General features: G+C 44.6%; 1 protein-coding gene across 3 annotated transcripts in view; it reads left to right on the plus strand.

The window, feature by feature from the left end:
- Window positions 1-6,131: 6,131 nt before the first annotated feature.
- KANK1 (KN motif and ankyrin repeat domains 1) overlaps window positions 6,132-22,252 on the plus strand; it is a 170,743-nt gene continuing 154,622 nt past the window's right edge. For all 3 annotated transcript variants that reach the window (XM_073345218.1, XM_073345217.1, XM_073345219.1), the window contains exon 1: window positions 6,132-6,343. The gene's annotated coding sequence lies outside the window, so the exon portion shown is untranslated. The remainder of the gene's footprint in view (window positions 6,344-22,252) is intronic.

The following is a 22,252-nucleotide window of genomic DNA, read 5'->3' on the forward strand; positions in this document are numbered from 1 at the left end:
TCACCAGGATATTGACACCTACCAGCCAATGACCCAGAGGGAGATGGATTTCCCCACCTCTCCTCAGGGAAAGACCCCATCTTGAGAACAAAGGACTGGAAGGGGTGAGGTGGGGCCAGGTAAGTGTTAGCTTCTGGAGGAAGCTGGGAGTGCTCTCAACTGAGAACTAAGGTAGAGAGATTAAGGTCTGGTCTACTCTAGAAAATTGTCATCTTAATTACATTGCCCAGTGGTGGGCAAAATCCACAACCCTGAGTGGCGTCGTTAAGAAGACCTAACCCCCTATGTAGACAATGCTAGGCTGATGGAAGAACTCTTCCAACGACCTAGTTACCGCCTCTCAGGGAGGTGAATTACTTATGCTGATGGGAGACCCCCTCCGGTTGCCACAGGTAGTGTCTATGCTGAAGAACTACTGTACTGCTGTAGCATTTTAAGTGTAGACATACCTGAGAGACACACACAGAGCCTGCAGATGAGGTTCACTACAGCTTGGCTGGGGCTCTGGGCTGACTAGAATGGGCTACATTTTAACCTTCATTTCTCTATGCTAACCTAAGGCTTCCAAAGTTGTGCTCCAGCTGATTAATAACCCGCTGGTTTTGAAAACGTTGAGTGTCACTGTAAATGCTTGGTGTGGTGCTCTAATCCCTGGAAAGTGTACGAGCCTTTACCAGGAATCTGGTTCAGTTGGATTTGCTGAACAGAGCTCATAGTGTGAAGCAGGTGTGCTGAAGCCCAGAGATTCAGTCACAAGAAGCGGTGAGGCCATGTGACCTACCCTTGGGGGTCTGGCACATCACAGGGTTCCTCCAAGAGACTTTTCCAATGCTGGGGGCATAGCTCTGATCATGTGGAGCTGTGACACCAGCATCCTGGTCCATAGGGGAAATGTATTTTATCTATCTTCTTTTCTAGCATGCCAATGGTGTGCTCAGTCCTGTAAAGATTAGAGAGGAAGATAGGGTCCCGGCCCCAATGAGCTTATACTTTCTAAAGGCCTGATCCAACTCTTGCTGGAGACAGTGGACACACTCCCATTAACTGTAGTGGGCCTTGGCTGGAGCCCCAAATTAGCCATACAAAACAGTGCAGACACATAAGCACCAGGTGCAAAGCCTGCTGGTTTTGCTCATACAAGCAGTGATTGCTGAAAGATGACAGGATTTGACCTTACAAGACCAAATGCACTTTAGTGCAACCTGCATGGGGCATCTGATGGTGGAAAAAGAATAAATGAACAAGTACTTCTTTCTTTGGGCGATCACGGAAAGGTGCCCAGGAGAAGGGAGGTTTTTAAGAAGTAATTTGGAGAGAGGGCAGTGGTTTGTATAGATAGAATATGACTAGTGTCTGTCAGTGGTCGTTAGTTCTCAAAATAAGCAGTGGGGCTGCAAGTAGCAACTCCTTGGCTCATATTTTACAACTAAAAGCTGGGACCCTGTGGCGAACATGTTGTAGGAAAGTGTTTGCCTGGGGAATACGGGAGATTGGTGGGAAGAAAAGGTTCTTTTTCCCTCTCCTGCACACTTTCAGTATGAAAAAGTAGAACACTCTCAGTAAAGTGTGGGGGGTGGGGGAGGGAAGAAATAGGTATTTATCCGTGTCACCTCTTTGCTGTGTTCTCCAAGTCCCAACCTCTACCAGCTACTCCCCCTCCACACCCCCAACTAGGGTGACCAGACAGCAAATGTGAAAAATTGGGACAGGGGATGGAGGGGTAATAGGAGCCTATATAAGAAAAAGACCCAAAAATTGGGACTGTCCCTATAAAATCGGGACATCTGGTCACCGTACCCCCAACTAATGTGCCCACCAACTCTTTCATCAATTGGTTGCTCCCCCTTGACAAGCCAACATATTCCCTTGGCTTAGCTCAGAAGGTGCCCAGACCTTATCATTTCCCTCCAACCCAATCCAAACCCATCTGTCATCTTAGATCTCCTCCTCCTCCCCATACGTCTGCTGAGACCCTCCCTCTTCCAACCTATGCCCCCCCAACAGAGAACTCTCCTCAGCTCTGAACCTCTCTCACCCAACACTCCTAGTCCAGGAACATCTCTCCCCTTATGTACATGCCACATGCAAGCCAGGCTCTGAGACCATGTTTATACATTGTTAAATGAGCAAACAGAACAAAACAAATGCAAGTGCAATAGAGACTCTGACAAATAATTCATAGCAAGATAATTCATCTTGTGTAGCCCTCCCCCACCTCTTCAGGCTGCTTGCAGCCTATGTTGTAGAGCCAGGAGTCCCCCGCTGGCCCTTCGATGAACTGCAACTTGTAGTTCCAACGCCTCCCCCCACCCAGAGTCTCCCAGTGCCAAGGGTAACTCAACTACATTACTCTGCTGTGATATTGGTGAGGCTTAGCCTCATTAGCCTGTAATGACCAGCCCGGCCCTGATATGCGTCAATGATTTAAGAATACATATTGTCCCTAATGCTTGGGGCTAGCCTTGTTCTGTACTACCTTGTGTCTGGGAACTAAAGTAGCTGTGCTTCCCTATGCCCCAGAGGCCAGTTCAGGCCCAGGTGTAAATTAGATCAGCTTCACAGCTGCTCCATGCTGGTAAGGAATCATTAGTGTAGGGTGCTCTTACCACACCTCCCCTCATGTCTCTGCTATCCCCCACATATCCCCTCTGCCCAGGGGCTGGGATGAGTAGAATAGAGCGGGCTCTGCTATACTAGTGCTTCCTCAGATGAGGATTCCCCCATGTCAGGGAAATCTTCAGCTTCTTGTTTCATGCACTTTACAAGCTCTGTGTGCTGCCACAGTGGTGCAAAGGGGCTCTGGGGTGGGCCAGAATCTGGTCCATTATACTCAGATGCAGAAAAAGAACAGCACTGTCTATTATATGAGTCTGTTCCTGAGCTCTTGTGAAGGCAATGCTCCTACTGACTTCTTCTTAAATTTCATTCATTTAAACTGTCACCTGCTGACTGCTTCTGAAAGAAAGGATTGAAAAGCAGAAGAAGGAGGCGGGTGTTGTATCTGCCTGCTCTGCTCCTTGCTCCAACAAAGGATAAAATTAGATTGTAAACTCTTTGGGGCAGGGACTGTAGGTTTGTTCTGTGTTTGTACAGTGCCTAACACAATGGAGTCCTGCTCCGTGACTTGGGCTACCATCATACAAATAATAAATAACGTTAAGATTCAGTTCATTCATTAAACTTAAGGCCTGACCCTGCCACTCTTACTCATGTGAGTAGCCCATTGACTTCTTCTGGGTTACATGAATAAGGCCTGGAGGACCAGGCCTGTGTTTATCTACTATTTGGGTTGAACAGTTGATGTTAAGGAGCTGGCTGTTTCTCTGAATATATGTTTCTGTTAGCAGTGGATTTGCAGTGCAGGCTGATCACACTTATGTCAGCATTTCTTTTCTTAAGCCCCAGTTTTTCAGGGGTTGATAACTCATCCATAAAAAGGTGTCCTGGGCTGAAGCTTGGCATAGAGATTACTCATGTAAGTAAGAACTGCAGGATCCGAACAAAGTGTCAGCCTGGAAGTGTTCTAAAAATAGGTGCCGCTGATTTAAAATGTATAATGTATTTAAGTAGGGTTTTTCTTGGGGTTTTTTTTTTAAATAAAAGCTTAATGGTTTGCGAGATGACTTGTGCCTGTATAACATCACACCAGCTTTACCTATTAAAAATAAACACCAGTGTGGTTTTTAACGTCTAAAAATAGTCTAATGGGTTTGGGGAGTTTGAAAACAAAACTGAAAATGATTTAGATGGAAATACTTTCATTTCGGGTCTGTAAAGCCCCCCTTTTATAAAACCAACAACCAATTTAAATTTGGAGCCTACAGTAGTAGAGTGTAAAATGAGTGAGTGTGTAGACTTACTCAGATCCTTTCTGCTACATTCTGGAATGAATGCTAATTGAAACAATCCAGACCACTCTCAGTTCAAAGGCTGCATTAGTTTTCAGGTATTACAGGTGCAAAAACAGCTGAAAAATTGAAGGATTTCCAGTGAATCCTCAGAAGAAAGGTAGAAATAAAATAGAGAGCGAGAGAATGAAACAACCAGGGAAGGTCATGAGGTGTCAAACACTGACACTGAAGCAGAGAGAGAGAAGCCCAAAGAGATTATATGTGCAGTGCAACAGTTGCGTCTTTTTGTGTTGTGAAATAACATGCCATGGCCGATCAATGAGCAACATTATGCGTCCAAATCTGGAAGGAAAGACCAAGTGTCCTCAAACTGTTGGCATTTGTTGAGTCTATTGTGTGCCACTTGTTCCAGGCTTGTGAATTCACTTGTTAACCACTCCTTAATTCAAAGAGATTGTGGAATCAGAGCTATAAAATCAGTCTCTCAGCTATCAGAAAGGCACTCTGAAGCTATTGATCTGAGGAACTGAGAGGAACAGCATAATACAGGAGCAGTGAAAGGAACTATGGCATCCATCCACACTGAAATTTCAGGTTGGCTACCAAAACGCTGAAGAATACAAAATAAGTGAATGCTTTTAAAACTGTGGCCTTATTAGCTGAAAAGGGATTTAAAGACAGTTTTTCTGGCCAACAGAGTTTTGGCACATAGTTTTAAGATGTGTTATAGATTGAGATTTTCAAAGCACTGCAGGGCATATAACCATACATTTGCTCTACTTTGAAAATCTCAGCTAAATACTCCATCTGCTCCCTGCTGAAAAGGAAATACCAAATACTGTCGTCAACAGCTAGTCCTAGCTGGCAGGAGGGCACTTTGCTTCTGATCTGCAAAAACCCTTGCACTTCACAGCGAGGCCCCCACAGCATGCAGTGAGGAATCCTGCCCTGGCTGACAGGACTCCCTTGGCACAGGGCATGCTCTTGCTGTGCCAGCCATGTCAGGATTTGGAACTTGATCCAAAACCCACCGAAGTCAGTAGACTCCCATTAATTTCAATGGGCTTTGGATCCATCTTTTAGCCCTTTAATGGAGGGAAGACTTCCTTATCTAGATTACAAATATGTTTTAGGCAATTTTTCAAGGATACTGTAGTTTTATTATAAAGATCAATTTGAACACTCCTTTTCCCCACCCACCCCCAAATGATTATATCCAAATGATCTCTCTACATCCAGTCCATACAGCAGTGAGTCCTAAATTAGACATGCTGAGATTCAGAACCTCCTTGTTGCCAGGGGAGAATGAGTTGTGCTCAGCATTTTAGCCACAATGGCAGGTCAGTCTAGTTCGAATTGTCTCAAGTTAGCACCCCCACAAACTCCAGCATGCTTTATCTGCAGCTGAGTCATGGCTCAGCAAAATTTTTTCCTACCTACCCTAAAAAACAGAGAAAAAGAGAGAAATTATCTGTACAAATGAATGCTTCACTGGCAGAGGCAAACACATCAGCACAGATGGGAAATAGTTTTTAAACAGTCTCTTTTGAGCCTTATGACCAAAAGATCACTACAAAGGAATGATCAGTAAAAAAAAATGAAACCTACTTCATGTGCCACTAATGATAACGGGTTCTAATACCTCTTGACACGTGTATAGCAGCATTTCTTTCTAGGATCTCAAAGCACCTGACACACGTTCCCAAACTAAGCCCCATAACGCAGCTCAGTACATGCAGCGCCGAAGCTCGTGAGTGGAAATTCTGTCCGTTTGTTAATATTGCAAAAAGTAAATTGCAAAACATTTTATTTAAGATGCTTGAAAGAGGGCGAGCACCGGGCATGCTCTGAATAGATATAAACAGTAAAGCAAATAAACATGCCTAGCAGGTATCATTAGCCCCACGTTACAGATGGGGACACCAAGGCACAGAGAGAGTGATTTGACCAAAGTCACACAGAAAGTCAGCGGCAGGTCTGTATAACTGAGCTGAACGATCAAATCCACCCAAGCAACACCCAGAAGTTCAGTCCTCTGCTTTGTTGGCATCAACATATCGCCCTCTCACTCTTGTGACTGAATGCCCCTGGTCTGAGCTAGCGCTCCCGCTGAGCGACTCTGCCCCTAAGCCAGCGCCCCCGCTAGGCAGCCAGGTCTCTGCCCCTCCGCGCCGCGCACCGCCAGGCTGTGCGGTCTACGCTCAGCCCCAGAGCCCGGCTCCCCCCGCCCCGCCGGAGCCCCAGCGGGGGAGGAGGGTTGCATTGTTGATTTGGGGCAGCGCGCAGCCGCAGTGCGGGCGGCCGGCCGCGGTGCCTGGTCGCTGGTACAAAGAGACACGGGAGGGGGGTTTGGAGGCTGCCGGGAGGCGGGTGTCGCCGTCTGGGGGGAAGCCGCGTGCCTCATGCGTCCCCTCCTCTCTCCCGTCCCGCCTGGGTAAGGTCCTTGCCGGACCGGCGCGAGGGATGCGAGCGGAGCGGAGCGGAGCGGAGAGGTGAGCGGAGCGGCTCCCTGGGGATCGCTCGTGCCCGTGGGTCTGGGAGGGGTCCAGGCTCAGCAGGGCAGCGCTGAGAAGGGGGAGGAAACTTTGTTAGGACCCTTGTCAGTGTCAAGTCTGCTCCCCGCCCCGGGCGCGCAGAGTTTTAATCCCCTTCGGGGGGTGGGGGGTCCCCAAGCAAACTACCTTCCTCGGGGCCGGGGGCGCCAGGACGGTGCAGCCCCAGCGACTGCTCTGTGGCCGCTGCTTTTTCCCTCGCCCCGGGGCTGGGTGAGGGGGTGGTTTGTCGTGCAGCCGGCTGGCTTCCCCTGCCTGTGCCCTGGCTTGGGAGCAGGGGGAGGAGTGGGAGGAGGGGCGGCGTGGGGTGTCTGAACCATCTCCCTGGGGACATTTCCTTGGGAGGGGGAGGGTGGAGCAGGGCCGGGGCTTTAGTTGTGCCGCTGCATGGCCAGCCCCCGGCCACAGCACGTTGCTTTGGGTTCCCCTTCACTTGACATTGCAATGGCCAGGGCTTCCCTCTCCCTCCGCTTCCTGGCGGCTCTCCCCTGCCCAGCGGGTGGGGGAGGCTTTGGGTCCTGCAACATCAGTGGTATGTGGGGTGGAGGAGCTCATCACTGTGAGGCCAAGGTGATGGTCTGTCACCCTTCTGCGGGGGGCAGGATCCCTGCTGGGTCCGGTTCAGCCCTTCCTTAGCACACCTCAACCAGCACTTTAGGCATAGTTAGAAGCTGTGTGGGATTATAATGGGAGGTCTGGTATAAAGGACTAGTTGGGAGCCTGTGGAAACGTGGTGGTACAAGCGTTAATTTCTGTAGCTGATAATGTAATAACTAAATGCCAGATCACTTGCACATTAGCTTGGGAAGGGCTGTCGGTTGCAGGGAGTCTTGCTTGAATAAGTATAGTGGAGGTGGGCCCTGGTGCTGAGTTTGAAGCAGAGCTGGATGTCCCCCTGGAAGTAAGTCACTGGCAGGGGACTCCTTTTCAACGTGACCCTTGTTGTAGAGTTGATAGGGCATTCAGGCCACAACTGTATTAGACTCTTACGCCCCCCCCCCAAGCCCAAAAATCCTGCCATTGCCAACACCAATGACGCGTTCCAGTGGAGATAGGCCACTGGTGTATGCCAGCAGTCAGCACTATGGGCCAGATTTTCAAAGGAGTTTAGCTCCCATTTAGTCACCTGAATAAGAGCCAGCTTTTCAGAAGAGCTCAACACCCTGCAGAAATTGTGAAATTTATGGCCAGATTTTCAGATGAACATAGCTGAGAGCACTTTCGAAAACTTAGTTCTGCTTGTGGGTGCTGAGCACCCTTGAAAAGCTTGTCCTCCATCCTCTAGTCCAGTGGTTTTCAAACTTTTTTTTTTTTGGCGACCCAGTTGAAGAAAATAGTTGATGCCCGTGACCCAACGGAGTTGGGGATTTGGGGTGTGGGAGGGGCTCAGGGATGGGACAGAGGGTTGGGGTGTGGAGGTGAGGCCTGCAGGGTGGGGCTGGGAATGAGGGGTTCAGGTTGTGGGTGGGGGTCAGGGCTCTGGGCAGGGGGTGCAGGCTCTTGGGAGGGGCTGGGGATGAGGGGTTTGGGGTGCAGGAGGGGGCTCTGGGTTTTGGGGGGGCTCAGGGCTGGGGCAGAGGGTTGGGGTGTGGGAGGGGGTCAGAGCACTGGGATGGGGGTGCAGGCTCTGGGTTGGGGATGAAGGGCTTGGGGTGCAGGAACGGGCTCTGGGTTTGGGGGGGCTCAGGGCTGGGGTGTGGGGTTGGGGCATGAGCTTACCTTGGGCAGCTCCCGATCAGCGGCACAGCAGAGGCGTTAGGACAGGCAGGAAGCCTGCCTTAGTACCACAGATCACGCTGTGCCCTGGAAGCAGCCAGCAGCAGGTCTGGCTCCTAGGGGGAGGCTCGTAAGCAGCTTTGTACTGTTCTCGCCTGCAGGCACTGCCCCCAGCTCCCATTGGCCGGTTCCCAGCCAATGGGAGTGCGGAGCTGGTGCTCGGGATGGAGGCAGTGCATGGAGCCCCATGGCACCCCTGCCTAGGAGCTGGACCTGCTGCTGGCCGCTTCCAGGGCGTAGCGTAGTGTCAGAATACGTAGGGACTAGCCTGCCTTAGCCAGGCAGCGCCACCGATTGGACTTTTAATGGCCTGGTCGCCGGTGCTGACCAGAGCCGTTGCGACCCAGCACTTACATTCCACGACTCAGTACTGGGTCGCAACCCGCAGTTTGAAAACCACTGTTCTAGTCCTGCATTGAGCATAGTTAGGTGATGTGGAGTTTGGTCTACACGTTATTATTATTTATTATTATTATTACAGTAGCTCATAGAGGCCAGGAGCTTGTTGTGCCATGCACTGTACAAACTTAAAGACAGACCATGTGTCAGTGAGCCCTGTTACCACTGCTGCAGCTCCACTGGTGGGAAATTTTAGGGGGAAATGGCTGGTCTCCAATAGCCTTTGGTTGCTGAAAATTAACTTAAAGCACCATCCTCAGAGGGCGTTTAATTGCACTTAAACTGAAGTCTGAGTTGTTAAATCTTGATTCCAACACAGTTAGACCTGTTCGATGGGTTGTGTGTGTAAAGATGACGTTTTGCCCAGGTAAGCCTGGACCAGAATACTGTTCCTCTTCAGAACAGACTTAATTTTACTTATTTCTGTTTCAGTAACACTCACAATGTGCTAGCCACTCAGAGAGACAGTCCCTGTTCTGAAGTGCTGGCAAAGACAAACAGCATTCAAAGGGAGCGGGGGAAAAAGGATACAACATAAAAATGAAAATTATGTATTTAAAAATCAACAAGTCCCAAGTGCCCCTCAACTTACCAATGCTAATTGGTTTCTTGGAGGATTCATGACAGCAGTGGCTCTTGAGGGGGAGAGGATAATGGTATTATGTATCTCTTCAGAATGGGCATTCCATGTGTAAGGGGGTGGGGGAAGAAGGTGTGATGCAAGTGAACAAATGGGAGTGCTTGGTCCCACCTACACAGGCTAGGGTGTTTGTCAGCATGGGTATGTTTAAGCCACAGTTAAACTTGTGGGTCCACGTTTTCAAAAGTGACGAGTAACTTTGCCCCCATTTTTGGGTACCCAACCTGAAACACCTTAAATGGGCCTGACTTTCAGAGGGTGGGTGCAGGCTAAAAATCAGGCCCCTTGTTAGGCACCCAGAATCACAAGATACTTTTGAACATAGTGTGTGGGGCTATTGTGTTACAAGTATATGTTTAAAAAGTATTTCAGGTGAGCTTTAAAGCTCTAGTGTAGACAGTGCTTTACTGTGACTGCCATGTTAACAGAAGTTTGACTTTAGATAAAAGCTAACCGTTTTGTTTGTCTCTTGTAAAGCTAAGACCTGTTACGGTTGTGATTTTTATTTAAAATGAGAGCTCTCTTTACATGTTTTAATTAAGAGAATAGCTTGTCTGGCAATTCTTGTGCTTAGTCAATCACCTTGGGTCTTAGCTAGCTGAGAAAGGTGGCATGCCAATTTGCTAATTGAGAAATCAGATTTATCTTTGCCTCTGTAACTCTTATTTCAGCCTCTTCTGACAGGCTCACTTTGGGTGAGATCAGGGGATTGGAGGTGTATGTATGTGAGGAAGGGAATAAGGACAGAGGTAAAGATGATACAGTGTAAAGTGTAGAAGACCAAGCTACAATTATTTAATATGCATGAAAGACATGCAAAGAAGATCCCACTTCTTGCCAGGATGGGGGTGTCTTCCAGTGCCCTGGTCCAAAGACCCGATGACCACTTATGTGGGTCTGTAATGCCTCCAGTAGGTCATCTAATTCAGGGGTTCTCAAACTTCATTGCACAATGGCCTCCTTCTAACAACAACAATTACTACATGACCTCAGGAAGGGGTACTGAAGCCTGAGCCCAAGGGCTTCAGCCTCAGGCAGTGGGATTTGGCCTGGGCAGTGCGGCTTGGGCTTCAGCCCTGGGCCCCAGAAAGCCTAAGTCAGCCCACTTTGGGGTCCCAACTCACAGTTTGAGAACCGCTGATCTAGTTCCTTCCCTGCATCAGGACAGGATTTGCCAAGTAACCCCTCTCCACTTTGTAAACTGTGTTACACTGCTTAGGCCTGAGGATGGCTGGGACTCAACTGGGAAACATGTCGAAGTTGTCACCAGTAATTTGATGATGACTCTAGACTAAGCATATTGCTTCTGTAGCACTCCAAGCTAAAGTAGGAGACCTGGGGCTGAATTCCATTTTAGTCTAGACACATGTAACTCCTGTTAACTTCTGTGGAGTTATTCTGGATTTAACCTAGGGTAGCTGAGAATAGAATCAGGCCCTTGGACTGGAAATTAAACCGAGGTGTCTCGGGTGGCATGTCAGCAAGCGTGGCCTAGACAGATCACTGTAGCTGTTTATTTGCACTGATGGAAATGGAAACTGCTTTGTTTTTCATATCCAGGAGTGTCCTCTAAATGAGACCAATCCATTACACAACTTCCTTCCCCTACCCCCTTTCTGGCTTCTAAACTCTAATACCTATGTGTGTCTCAATTGCTGCTGTGCATTATATATCTAAATAATAGATGCGGAAAGTGAAATTAAAACTCTCTAATGAAGAATCTGTTTTGTAACTGATGCGGGGTCTCTCTTTGCAGCCTAGGAGAAGCTGTCAAAAGTAGGCAGTAGCTTGTGCTTTTTGGTTACAAAAGCACAATCTGTTAAGTGGGCACAGATGCAAATTTGTTAGGGTGTCAGCACCTACAGTGACTGTGGAGCAGGGATGAGGTACCTTCTGATCAGTTAGTAGAATTGAGTAATAGTGAAAGTTTCAAGCATCAGCACATGTTCTGATCAGAAGCACTTAAACTGTTTATAGAAAACAGACAGTCCCTTGTAGATTGCCCTTGTAAATTTGTAAGGAAGCATGTGTATAAATGGTAAACTTCTATATAATACACACATTAGTGTAAATTGTAAATGTATTTGTAAACACTTGTGGGTTGTGGTAGAGTAATCTAGTACATATTAAATAAGTTATTTATTTACCCTGTCCTAATGATTAGCATACTAGTTGTTGTGATTCCATGGGTGAATTTAACAAACATTTGTGAGACACTTTGACTGTTTATCCTCTCGGTCATCCAATAAATGTTTCCATGTTACTTAAAATAAAAATGTTTACAATACTGTATAAATAGATGGAGGGCTTTGTGGCTGAAAATTTTACTTGTTTTTATTTTGTAAGTAAACCCTGTGAAAATATGACTAATCAAATATTGCTTTTTTTTAAATAAATCTCACTTAGCCTTTGAAACTAAAATTTGCCTTAAATAACCATTTAGATTTGTGATCAGACTTACCATGTACTTGACTCTAATGGGACATAATTCATTTTAAGTATCTTTAATAGTGTCTTTTTGTAGCTGAGTAACTGGCAGTGGTGTAGAAGAGCATTTTAGATTTCTCATGGAATAATCAAGGCAACAACTTAGAGTTGTCAGCACTGGGACTCTGCAGTTCTCTCTTACTCCCATTAGAGATGCTATATATTGAGGTGTGATAACATGCAAATTATATTGTGTCAGCTGTGAGAAAGCCAGGGCCTGAAAAGGAGGGTGATAGTACATGTCAAGAATGAACAATTAACAGAATTCATTACTATAAGCGATTGATGTATACTTATGCAGATTACCTCGAAAATGTTCCTTTCCTATTCCCTATGTGAATTGTATCTTAACTTCCAACTGTTTCTAACAAACTGTAGCACCTAATGTCATGCAAAAATGTACTGCCTTAGGGGAGCTCTACTTGAATTTATGACAATATTGAGATTAAGGCAATGTCAAGTAGCTAAACTCAGAACTCAGATGTCGTGCATTTCAGATTTCTACATTAGGTGGGAATATTTAAACAAAGTCAATTTAAAAAAAAAAAGTGAATCCCTTCTGCAATGTCAGAAAGAACAACAGGACTGGAGTAGTCATTAGAACCAGACAGTGAAAATAACTATTCTAGTGTTGCAGTACAAGCCTAATGAAAGGTGAGAGAATGTCTCTGAGCTTTGCTAGTAAGTCATAGACCAGAATGATAGGATCATCTAGTCTTACCTCCTGTATATCACAGGCAATTACATTTCCCCCAGTGACCTCTGCGTTGAAACCAGTAACTTGCGTTTGACTACAGCATGTCTTCCAGAAAGGCATCCAGTGTAGATCTGAGGACTGCAAGAGAAGGAGAATCCACTCCTTCCCTTGGTTGGTTGTTCCATTGGTTACTCATCCTCCATTGGTGGTGAGGAAGGGAAATTGTGGTTATTCTTTCATTTGAATTTGTCTGGCTTCAGCTTCCAACCATTGGCTCTTGTTACGTCTTTCTCCACTCTGTTACAGGTCATGTAATTGGGTTTCAGATGTCCCTTTTAATTCCTCGCATACATGAGCAGACTAAATGAAAAGTGACTAGACAAAATTGAACTAACGCTGTGTAGGAGCTATTAAGACAAAATTAGCCTTTGGTCTTTTGCCTGTTTTTTGTGTGGATAGTAAAGTAGAATAGCTATCAAACTCCCCACCCCTGGAGATTATTTACTCCGTATAATAGACAGTTTTAAGAATGGCTGCTCTTTGACATCTCCTACGGGTACCAAGAGAATTCTCACTTTGCTGTGTAAAGAGGGAAGGGAAAGAGAGGTTGGCGTCCTGCACTTTTTGAGACTTTGCCAGTAAGCTTGTGTGAAGATGGTGGGGTGAGGGGAAAGAACTAGGTAAAGTACAGCGTCAATGATTCATTTCACCTACTTAGTAGTCAGAGCTAGTCTGGAAACCCATGCTTTTTTATTTTTTTAAAATATTTTTCCACTTCCTTCAACATTAGGATTAGATAATTAACCCTATTGACCTATCATGCCCTGCTCAGTGAGAATTATACAGGTATGGCCTGCAGGCTTTCTAGTGTCCGGGTTAGTTTTGAGTAGCTGTTGTGATTTGTTGAGAGTTACAGTAGGATTGTTTCTCATGCTGATGTGAGGTTTCTCTTAATAAAGTATCCTTGTGAAAGTGACTATATGACAGTGGGATTGAACGAATACCATTGCTCTCTCTTCTTGCAGTGTTTTACATGAGGGTGATAACGGCTGAACATCTGAATGGAGGCTGGTTATTACCCACAGGGAGAGGTTATTCTATTGAAAGGTGTATTAGATGGTTAATAGTGTTACAGAGGGAATAGTCGGAGGGATGTGAGAATCTCTGTTACAAGCACCTTCTCAGAGCTGGGACAGTCTCTTGATATTTGGTTGAGTTCACTACTTTTGCACAAAATATCTTCCCCTGACTTCAGTGACTGGAAGTACAGAAGTAGACCCTAAAGCCAGATCCTCCAGCAGCCTGGGATTTAGGAAGACAGCTTTCCCATCAATACAAATATTCCATAATTGTACATCATGGGGTTTCTTGGACTTTCCTGTGAAGCATTTGGTACTGGCCATTCTCTGAGCTAGATGGACTACTAGTCTGAACTGGTAGGCCCATAAAAGTTGTCATGTCTCCTAGAGCTTAAATATTAAAAATATATTTACCTACCTCACAGACGTGCGGTAGGGTTCGGTGTTTGTAAGTGCTTTGAGACCCTTGGACGGAAGGTGCTGAAGGCAATGACAGGTATTGGTGGTAGCCTGTTATCACATAAAGACTAAAACTATATTCAGCGAGTTTTTATTATACAAGCACTTCAAACTCTTGGTCCTAACAAAACACAAGCTCTTTTCTGTCTTCCTTCTCCCTTACTTCTCCCCAGTCCCGAATATGATGACCGGGGTTACTGGAGACGTTGCCACTCTTGAAATAGTAGTGAGAAAGCAAAAGTGGAAAGCTCTGAATGTGCTGAGCTCAGAAGGGTTTGATATTACATTCTCTGAAGGAACAGAAGAGTGACCGTACTGAGAAGCAAATCCATTACTTGTTCTGTAGCAAAACCAGTTCAAGTGAGCTCCGTAGCTCGAGGAGTGTATGCTTGGGCACTCTTTTTCCTGGGGTCTGAATATATTCTTGTCACGTGTGCATAACGAGTTTAGTAGTTTTAGGGCTTGTCTAGACAGCCCTGCAGCCTGGGCTACAGAGGTGTGAGTTACAGCATGCATTAAAGTGTTGTGCTGTAACTGATCTGGACCTGTGTAGACCCCCTTTCCGCCAGGACTACATTAATGTGAGCTAGGTACCTTTTAGTTCACGCTAGCAGGGTCAACAAGGAGCAGTTATAGCACAGCACTTCAGTGCGTGCTACAGTTCACATCCCTGTGATCCACGCTGTGGGGCCATGTAGATAAGCCCTTAGTTTCTTCTCCATTTGTGTGCATCACAGGTACTGCAAACATGGCCACTTCTGTCTGAGGGACCAGTACTAGAATCAGGGTGGATTAAAATATTGATTATTTTTCTATTTAAAAAAATTGGATTTTTTTATTTAAATGCTCTTTTCCTTTTTTAAAAAAAAGCGGTTTAAAAATAACATGTTGTCATAATGTCAAATTGAACACCTAAACTTCAAGAGTATATTAAAATTATTTTTTAATTTAAAATTTTTTTAAAAATTGAGCCTCAAAGCCTGCGCCACTTCCTGCAGCTCCCATTGGCCGGGAACAGTGAACTGCGGGCCACTGGGAGCTGCGGGCAGCCGTGCAAATGTAAACAAACTGTCTGGCAGCCCACCAGTGGATTACCCTGACAAGCCGCAGGTTTTTCACCACTGAGTTAAAGGATGCTGCCTTTTTAATTATATACAAAATTAGGGGGAAATAGCATTAACATTTTAGGGCCGCTCAAACTTTATAATGTCACAATGTAATGTAATGCATTAAGTATCTATATTATTTACATTCTTTACAATGGAGTGAGTGCTGGCAGTTACATTTTTCCAAATGTAAGTACTTCCAGTTTCTTTCGTGCAGAAAATCTTTTGCCTTAGTTACGTTTGATTTCAATGTAGCTACCAGATGCAGAAAATGGAGAAACTGATCATGAGTTGAAAAAGCAGGGAAGCTTGTTTTCCTCAGCCAATTTTATGAATAAAAACCAAGTGGAAGAGGGTGAGATCTAGTAACTCTAAAAATCTGAAGGCCAGGGGACTGGATTTTTAAAGGCATTTAAGGTGCCTTTAAGATGCAGATAGGCACCTTTTGGGATTTTTTTCAAAAGTGCCTGAGCCGGTTGGGTGTTTAAAGGCACCTTTGAAAAAAATCCCAGTACGCACCTAAATACTTTTGAAACCCTGGCCCAAGGTGATCAGAAACAATCCACCAGTTCACTAACTACAGATATTTGATTGTTAATAAATCCGTTACTTTTAGATGCAACACATATGTTGATACGTTTTGATAAACATACTGTTTTCCCCATATGTATCAGCATTTCTAAGGTAAATTTATTTAACTAATAAAAATATTTTTTTAAAAAATGTTGCAGCTCAATCTATTTTAATTGTTACCAACCAATGGTATTCAGCCTTTCTTTAGGAAAATAACAGAAGTAGAAGTGAAAAACAAGATTTAAAATCAGTGATTTTTAAATCAAAATTTCCTACTTGCTGCTTTAAATCATGACTAAAATCAGTGTTTTACATTGTTTTGATTTAAATGAGTCTGCCCTGACCAGAATGGGGCAGAGTGTGTCTTGTCAGAACTCTACGTAGGAGCACTAGATCACACTACACTTGGATAGAGAATTGACTCTCTCATTTGCAAGAGAACTCTATTGAAACATTGTGGGTGTGATGGGGGTGAGAAGGAAACAAACATGCAAAGTCTTAGGCTATGGCTACGCTACAACTTAGATCGATATAACTTATGTTCAGAGGTGTGAATAAACCACATGACGTAAGTTACACTGACCTAAGCGCTGTTGTGGACAGTGCTATGTCGGCGGGAGAGCTTCTCCTGCCAACACAGCTACCACCACTTGTTGGAGGTGGATTAATTAAGTTGACGGGAGAGCACTCTCCCATCAGCTTAGAGCATCTGCATTCGCACAAGCATTGGTGCAGCTGCGCCACTGTAAGCTCTGTAGTGGAGCTGTAGCCTTTGTCTCTGGGACAAATTCTGGCCCTAGGAAGGCCGCTTTATGCTGAACTGATGATGTAAGGCAGCCTTAAAGCTGATTTAAGCAACTTTCTAGGAATTCTTCTGTCATGTGGGGGAGGGAAATCCAGAGCTGGCATAAGAATGTTGTAGCTGGCTCTCTGCACTTCAGCTATGACTTCCACCCCCAACATGGGCACGGCTGGAGAACCAAAACCTCTGGCTCATCTGTCTCTCTGCTAGGGAGCCACAGTCATCTGAGCATAATAGAGGGTGACCCTGAGACAACTCTGTTGTGTAAGAGACAAGCCTACTGGCCTCTGGAATAGGACACTGCAAAAATGGCTTATCGGCAAAGCCAGCTTTTGCCCCCCTTCCCCAGTTCATAAGAATAGTCATGCTGGTTCAGACCTGTGGCACATCGTCTCCAATATCTTGTCTCTGACAATTGCCATCACCCGATGCTTCAGAGGAAGATGTAAGAACCTTGCTGTCGGCAGATGTGGGATAATTTGTCCCTCACCATTGGTCTCATACTGATCTCTAATGAGTAGACATTGACTTAAATCCTGAAACGTGAGGTTTAATTCCATTCAACCTTTTTGTTAGCATTAAGTCTGGGTTTTCTTGTTATCCATGTAAATTGCTAATCCCTTGTTGAATCTTGCTAAATCCTTGGTCTCAATGATTTAATGTGGCAATGAGTTCCACTGTGTGTGTGTGTGTGTGTGTGTGTGTGTGAAATCCCTATTTCCTCTTCATCAGTTTTGAATTTCCCACCTCTAATTTCATTGACTGTCTCTTGTTTTGGGTTCTGAGATCTACCTTTTTTTATATCATTACTTATTTCATATGCTTTTATCATGTCCGCTTTCTTTTTGTCTCCTAAGATAACAATCCCAATGCTTTCAATCTATCTCTTCATACAAAAGTTTTCCTATGTCCTGGATCATTCTTGTTGCCTTTCTCTGAACTCCCTTCTAGGTCGACAGTATCCTTTCATAGATGGCGTAGCCAATGCTGCACACGCAATTCCACATACGGCTGCACCATTGACTTATATGATGGCATTATAATTGTTTGCATTTTATTCTTCATCCCATTCTTTATGCATCTCATTTATTCTTTTTGACCACAGCTGCACATTGAGCTGTCTACAATTCCTCCACCCCCATGAGCTGTGGGAACCCAGGGTTATCCAGGATTTGGAAACAGTGACCAAAAACACTGTCCTGTTGTTAGAGTTGTGAAAATGTCTGTCCTTTCAACTTTGTTCTATATATATATAACTTTGACATAGCTGCTTCTTCATGTCAAACTCTGGAGCTTGTGATAGGTTGTGAAGGGAGGGGATAGTTAAAATTCAATTCTCCTTGCTCAGTGTGTTCTATTTATTTTAAACTGCAATTGTTTACCTAACTTAGGGGTTCGGATTCTTCCCACCCACCCCTGGAGTTATGAGGTATCAAAGGTTGGATGTGTGTGTAGGTGCATAAACATGGCTGTATCACTCCACAGCTTCTGTCAAATTTCTTTGCCTTCATTTCATGAATTCTTAAATAGGAAAGAAGGATGGAGGCAGAGGACTTCTTTTTGGGGCTAGCTGTGACCAACCCCCACCCCCCAGCAGACAATAGTTAACTATCTATAAATATTAGCTTTTCTGCTCTGTGTCAGCATATGATAATGCAGAGGCTCTCTAGAAGGAACTCCAAACTCCTCTCTCTGATTTGGAAATAGGAGGAAGGCATTTTGGCTGCCTTTGCTCTTCCAGGTGGGAGTTCTCTTCAGAGCCTTTCAGTGCTGCTCCGAAGAGCGTTAGTCTCATAGGAAAATATGTGGGAATCCCTACCTACAAAGAGTATGTATTTTTTCATTTATGTGGGAGTTTTTTGTATAAAATGTTCTCAAATATAATATGAAAATATTAAAGGACAATGAAACGTGTATCTGGATGGTCTGACAATAAGAACATGGACTCAGTTACAGTTAAAAATAATGGCATTGTGAAATTCCATTTTGTGTCTCAATTATTTCCAGGTTTGTGGGTTTTGTGGGTGTTTTTAATGAAACCGAAGAGAAGAGGTTTGGTAGGTCTGTATTGCTGTCTCCCAGCTCTGAAAACTCAACCGGGATTCTGAAGTCCACACTATGTTCTTTTTTCAGAGTAACAGCCGTGTTAAGTCTGTATTCGCAAAAAGAAAAGGAATACTTGTGGCACCTTAGAGACTAACCAATTTATTTGAGCATAAGCTTTCGTGAGCTACAGCTCACTTCATCGGATGCATACTGTGGAATGTCCACAGTATGCATCCGATGAAGTGAGCTGTAGCTCACGAAAGCTTATGCTCAAATAAATTGGTTAGTCTCTAAGGTGCCACAAGTACTCCTTTTCTTTTTACTGTGTTCTTTCTCATTTATGCCTCATTACCAGTCCTGATATTCTGCATTCTGTTCCATCTCATTCTCTTCAGTGTCCCTGGAAAGAAAACATCAGTTGACTCCTAAACCAGGATACAATGCACCTCATACTTCACACAGCTGTGTTTGCTCTGCAGCGCCAATCTGGAATAGAGGTTTGCTCTTCCCTAAACAGATATGACAGAGTAGACACAAGCAGAAGATCTGTTGAGAAAGAAGGTGCTTAATTTAACTTATTTTCTACTCTGAAGAGAGATTGCGTGCTGAGGTAAAGCCTAGTGCATTGTTTGAGCAGAGTGAATAACTGATAATGACTCATTGACTGGAATCTGTTATCTTTCTGAGTTCAGATTATCCCCAAATAAACAAAGATTGGTCATTTTGAAATTTATAGCCTCAGGAGTTTTTTGTTCGGGTTTGATATCTTAACTCTGAAATTTGAGCTGCTGCTTTGTTTTGACTTGTCACATAGTTGCATGCAGGGTGTGTGCACAAGTGTGTGGTGTACCTACTCTGGCTTCCCTTAGGATGAGCTTGCTTTGTAGTTGGGTTTTTGGTGCCAGTGTTTACAGGCAGTGAATATAATTTTAAGAGGATGAACTTCTGAACAGACTTAGCTTTTGGTTTTTGGTAGCACAACACAATTACACGAATGTATGCAGAAAGGAAGCCACAATAGTACAAAAATGGCTGGAGTAATTAACAAAATCTTGAATACATTTTAACTTCTGTTTTTCATTATTAGTCCGGCTCTAATCATTAGACACTTCACACTGATTTATTATTAACAAAATTTTTATTTTTTTTTCAAATTCCCCCTCTCTGCCCCCAATAGAACTTCTAAGACAACTTTACATTCTCCAGCTTCTTATTCATCTGCCGAGTAGCATTTATTTTTCCAGAAACTGTTTGCAAACTGGACTTCTTCCTGGGAAGTAGAGTGGAATTGCAGTTATCTCTGAGGCATGCCAAACCATTCAGTCGTGGGATGTTAATAAAGACGGGTACTTCCGAATGTTTAGGAATTATAATTCCTAGGTAGCAAGGTTGAGAAGGGGTTTTCATTCTTAACTCCAGGCCTTTTCAGTTGGTCATAACTAAGTCCCCTGGAAGCACTGGGATAGCTTTGAGCTTCCATAGAAATTCTTGGAAACGTGCTGACTCTGATTTTTAAGAGTCCAACACATAGAAAAATTCTAATGGTGGTGGGATTTTTGTATGTCGGGGTGTATTGACTTCAGTGGGAGACAAATTGGGCTACTGCTGAGCACTTTTGAAATTCCCATTTGTTCAGTAAATAAACGTAACTGTCTTTCACCCAAGCTAATCTTTGGCTTAAAAAAAAAAATCTTCCTTCACCTCCTTTTCTTGAATTTCCATTCCTCCAAGATACTGGTCTGGAACTAATCACTGCACTTTTCCTTTTGAACTTGTGGTTTTTATAGTGAGCAACGCAAAGTAGCAGGCTGCTTTGGAAGTATGCCAGTCCTGTGCCAGCTTAAGCTAGTGGCTGATTCGTGGGAGCCTGGTCTACACTTGTAGTTAAACCATGTTCAGCGGGTAATGGGTCCAGCTAGTAACCTTCCTCGTGTAGACAAGGTTTGGGACTTCCTGTAACGAGGCCATAGGATTGTCTCTGAAGTCAGATAAGAGGAGCTAAAATCCTTATGTATTTTATAATAGTGATAATATGATTACTATAAAACTCAGCAACCTGTATTTTTTGTTGTCACAGTGTCATCAGTACACCACAGTTGGCTAGTGTTTCTCTTCTCTGATTTTTAAAAGGACCTAATATGGACCAAGTTCTGGAGTGGAAACTTTTTCAGCCTTCAGGTGAAGGCTGGTGGTGTCAGTCTTTCATAAATATTTCTTGTCTGCCATGAGCTTATTTCTCTTGAAGTGTCCCACCATTGGTTCACTTCCCGCAGCGGTAGCAATGGTGGGAGTGCTAGTGTAGCCCAGACGCTGGCAGCCCCTGGCATTTTTAGTTCCATGTTGGATCAGTGGCTCTGCTTGAAACACCTGTGGCTGCTAGGGTTGCCACCTCAGAGATACAGAAAAAATCAGCCACTGGCCACCCCACCATCGAAACCCAGCCATAGTCCACCCTCCCCCCCACACCAGAAATGGTCCTAGCTAATTATTACTGAAATATTAGAGAGAGTCATTTTACATGCCCACAAAACCCCCACAATACTTTATCCTAACATGGCACCACAGTCCAGACCAGCAGGGGTGTGAATTGTAGAGCACTCTAACGTGTCCCAAGTGGAGATACTCCCCCGCTGTCCCCGTCATATTCTGGCAAGGCAATACAAACCCTCCAGGTGGCTCCCTGCAGCCCTCTCCGTTCTAGCAACAGTGGAGAAACTTAAAAAACAAACGCAATCTGTGTGTACGCACTGGGATTGATTTTTATCATGAAGTTGTAGAAATAAGTGTTCACGAGCAATCTGTGCCCCACAGACTGTCTGGGTTAGGGAATGACAGCAACAGCCATAGTCCTGCAGTACACAGCCGTGATCACCCGCTGGTGGACACAGGACTTGATTATGGTCTCATTCAATGACTCCTATTGGCTAGAATAGTGCAGGATCAAGCCTCCTGTGACCACAACATCCTAGGAATGAGAGGAATTTATTTGAGAGCAGTTCTTTTTCCTTTTATTTCCAGGATTGTCCCCCCCCTCCCCTTGAGAAGCTGGTGACTGCACAGACTCCATTTGGTGTAGAGAATCCTTTTTTGTATGAAAACAGAAAAATATCTTTAATCACCTTCAAATGTAAGTGCTCTCTGTTAGCTGGAGGCTGAAAGGACAGCAGGAGCCGAACAGTAAAACTCTTGGTGCTTAAGCTGTGACAAATGGGCAAGGAAAGGGAAATCCAAGATGCTCCCTTTTCTTATGAGGAGCAAATGTTAGGTGCATGTGGGTCTTCCTGTGAGGCAGTTCTAAACGCCTGCCTTGTCTCTGCTTCATGTGAAGTCGGTGGTAGACTGAAGTAGCTTACAAAATCCTAGTGAGCTGAAGGGGAGGAAGAGTGACAGCCTGGCAGCTGTTGCTGCTTTTGAAGTGAAGGCACTAGAGGCTTCTGGGGGAGGGGAGTCAGAGAGAATACAATACAAAGCAATATGTTAGAACAGAAATAATGGAAGAGGCCCAGGATTATTTACACTGAGCCCTGGTGTCCTCCAACTATTGAAAAAAAAATTGTGAACTTTTTAATGACTATAGATATTTTCCCCCTCCTCCAAACAACTCATTTCTTTACATCAAGCTGTCACTTTACATTACAATGGTCCTGGAGTGGTGTTTATTGAGCAAGCTGCAAAAAATGATAACCTCTCTGCAACCATCCGGGTAAGAAGTGAATAATTGGGGAGTAGTTTTGTATTTACTACGACTTCATACAATTGGCACACCATAGTTATGTTCCACGTTA

This window comes from Lepidochelys kempii, chromosome 5, assembly GCF_965140265.1.
Source record: "Lepidochelys kempii isolate rLepKem1 chromosome 5, rLepKem1.hap2, whole genome shotgun sequence".
NCBI classification, from domain to species: Eukaryota; Metazoa; Chordata; order Testudines; family Cheloniidae; genus Lepidochelys; species Lepidochelys kempii.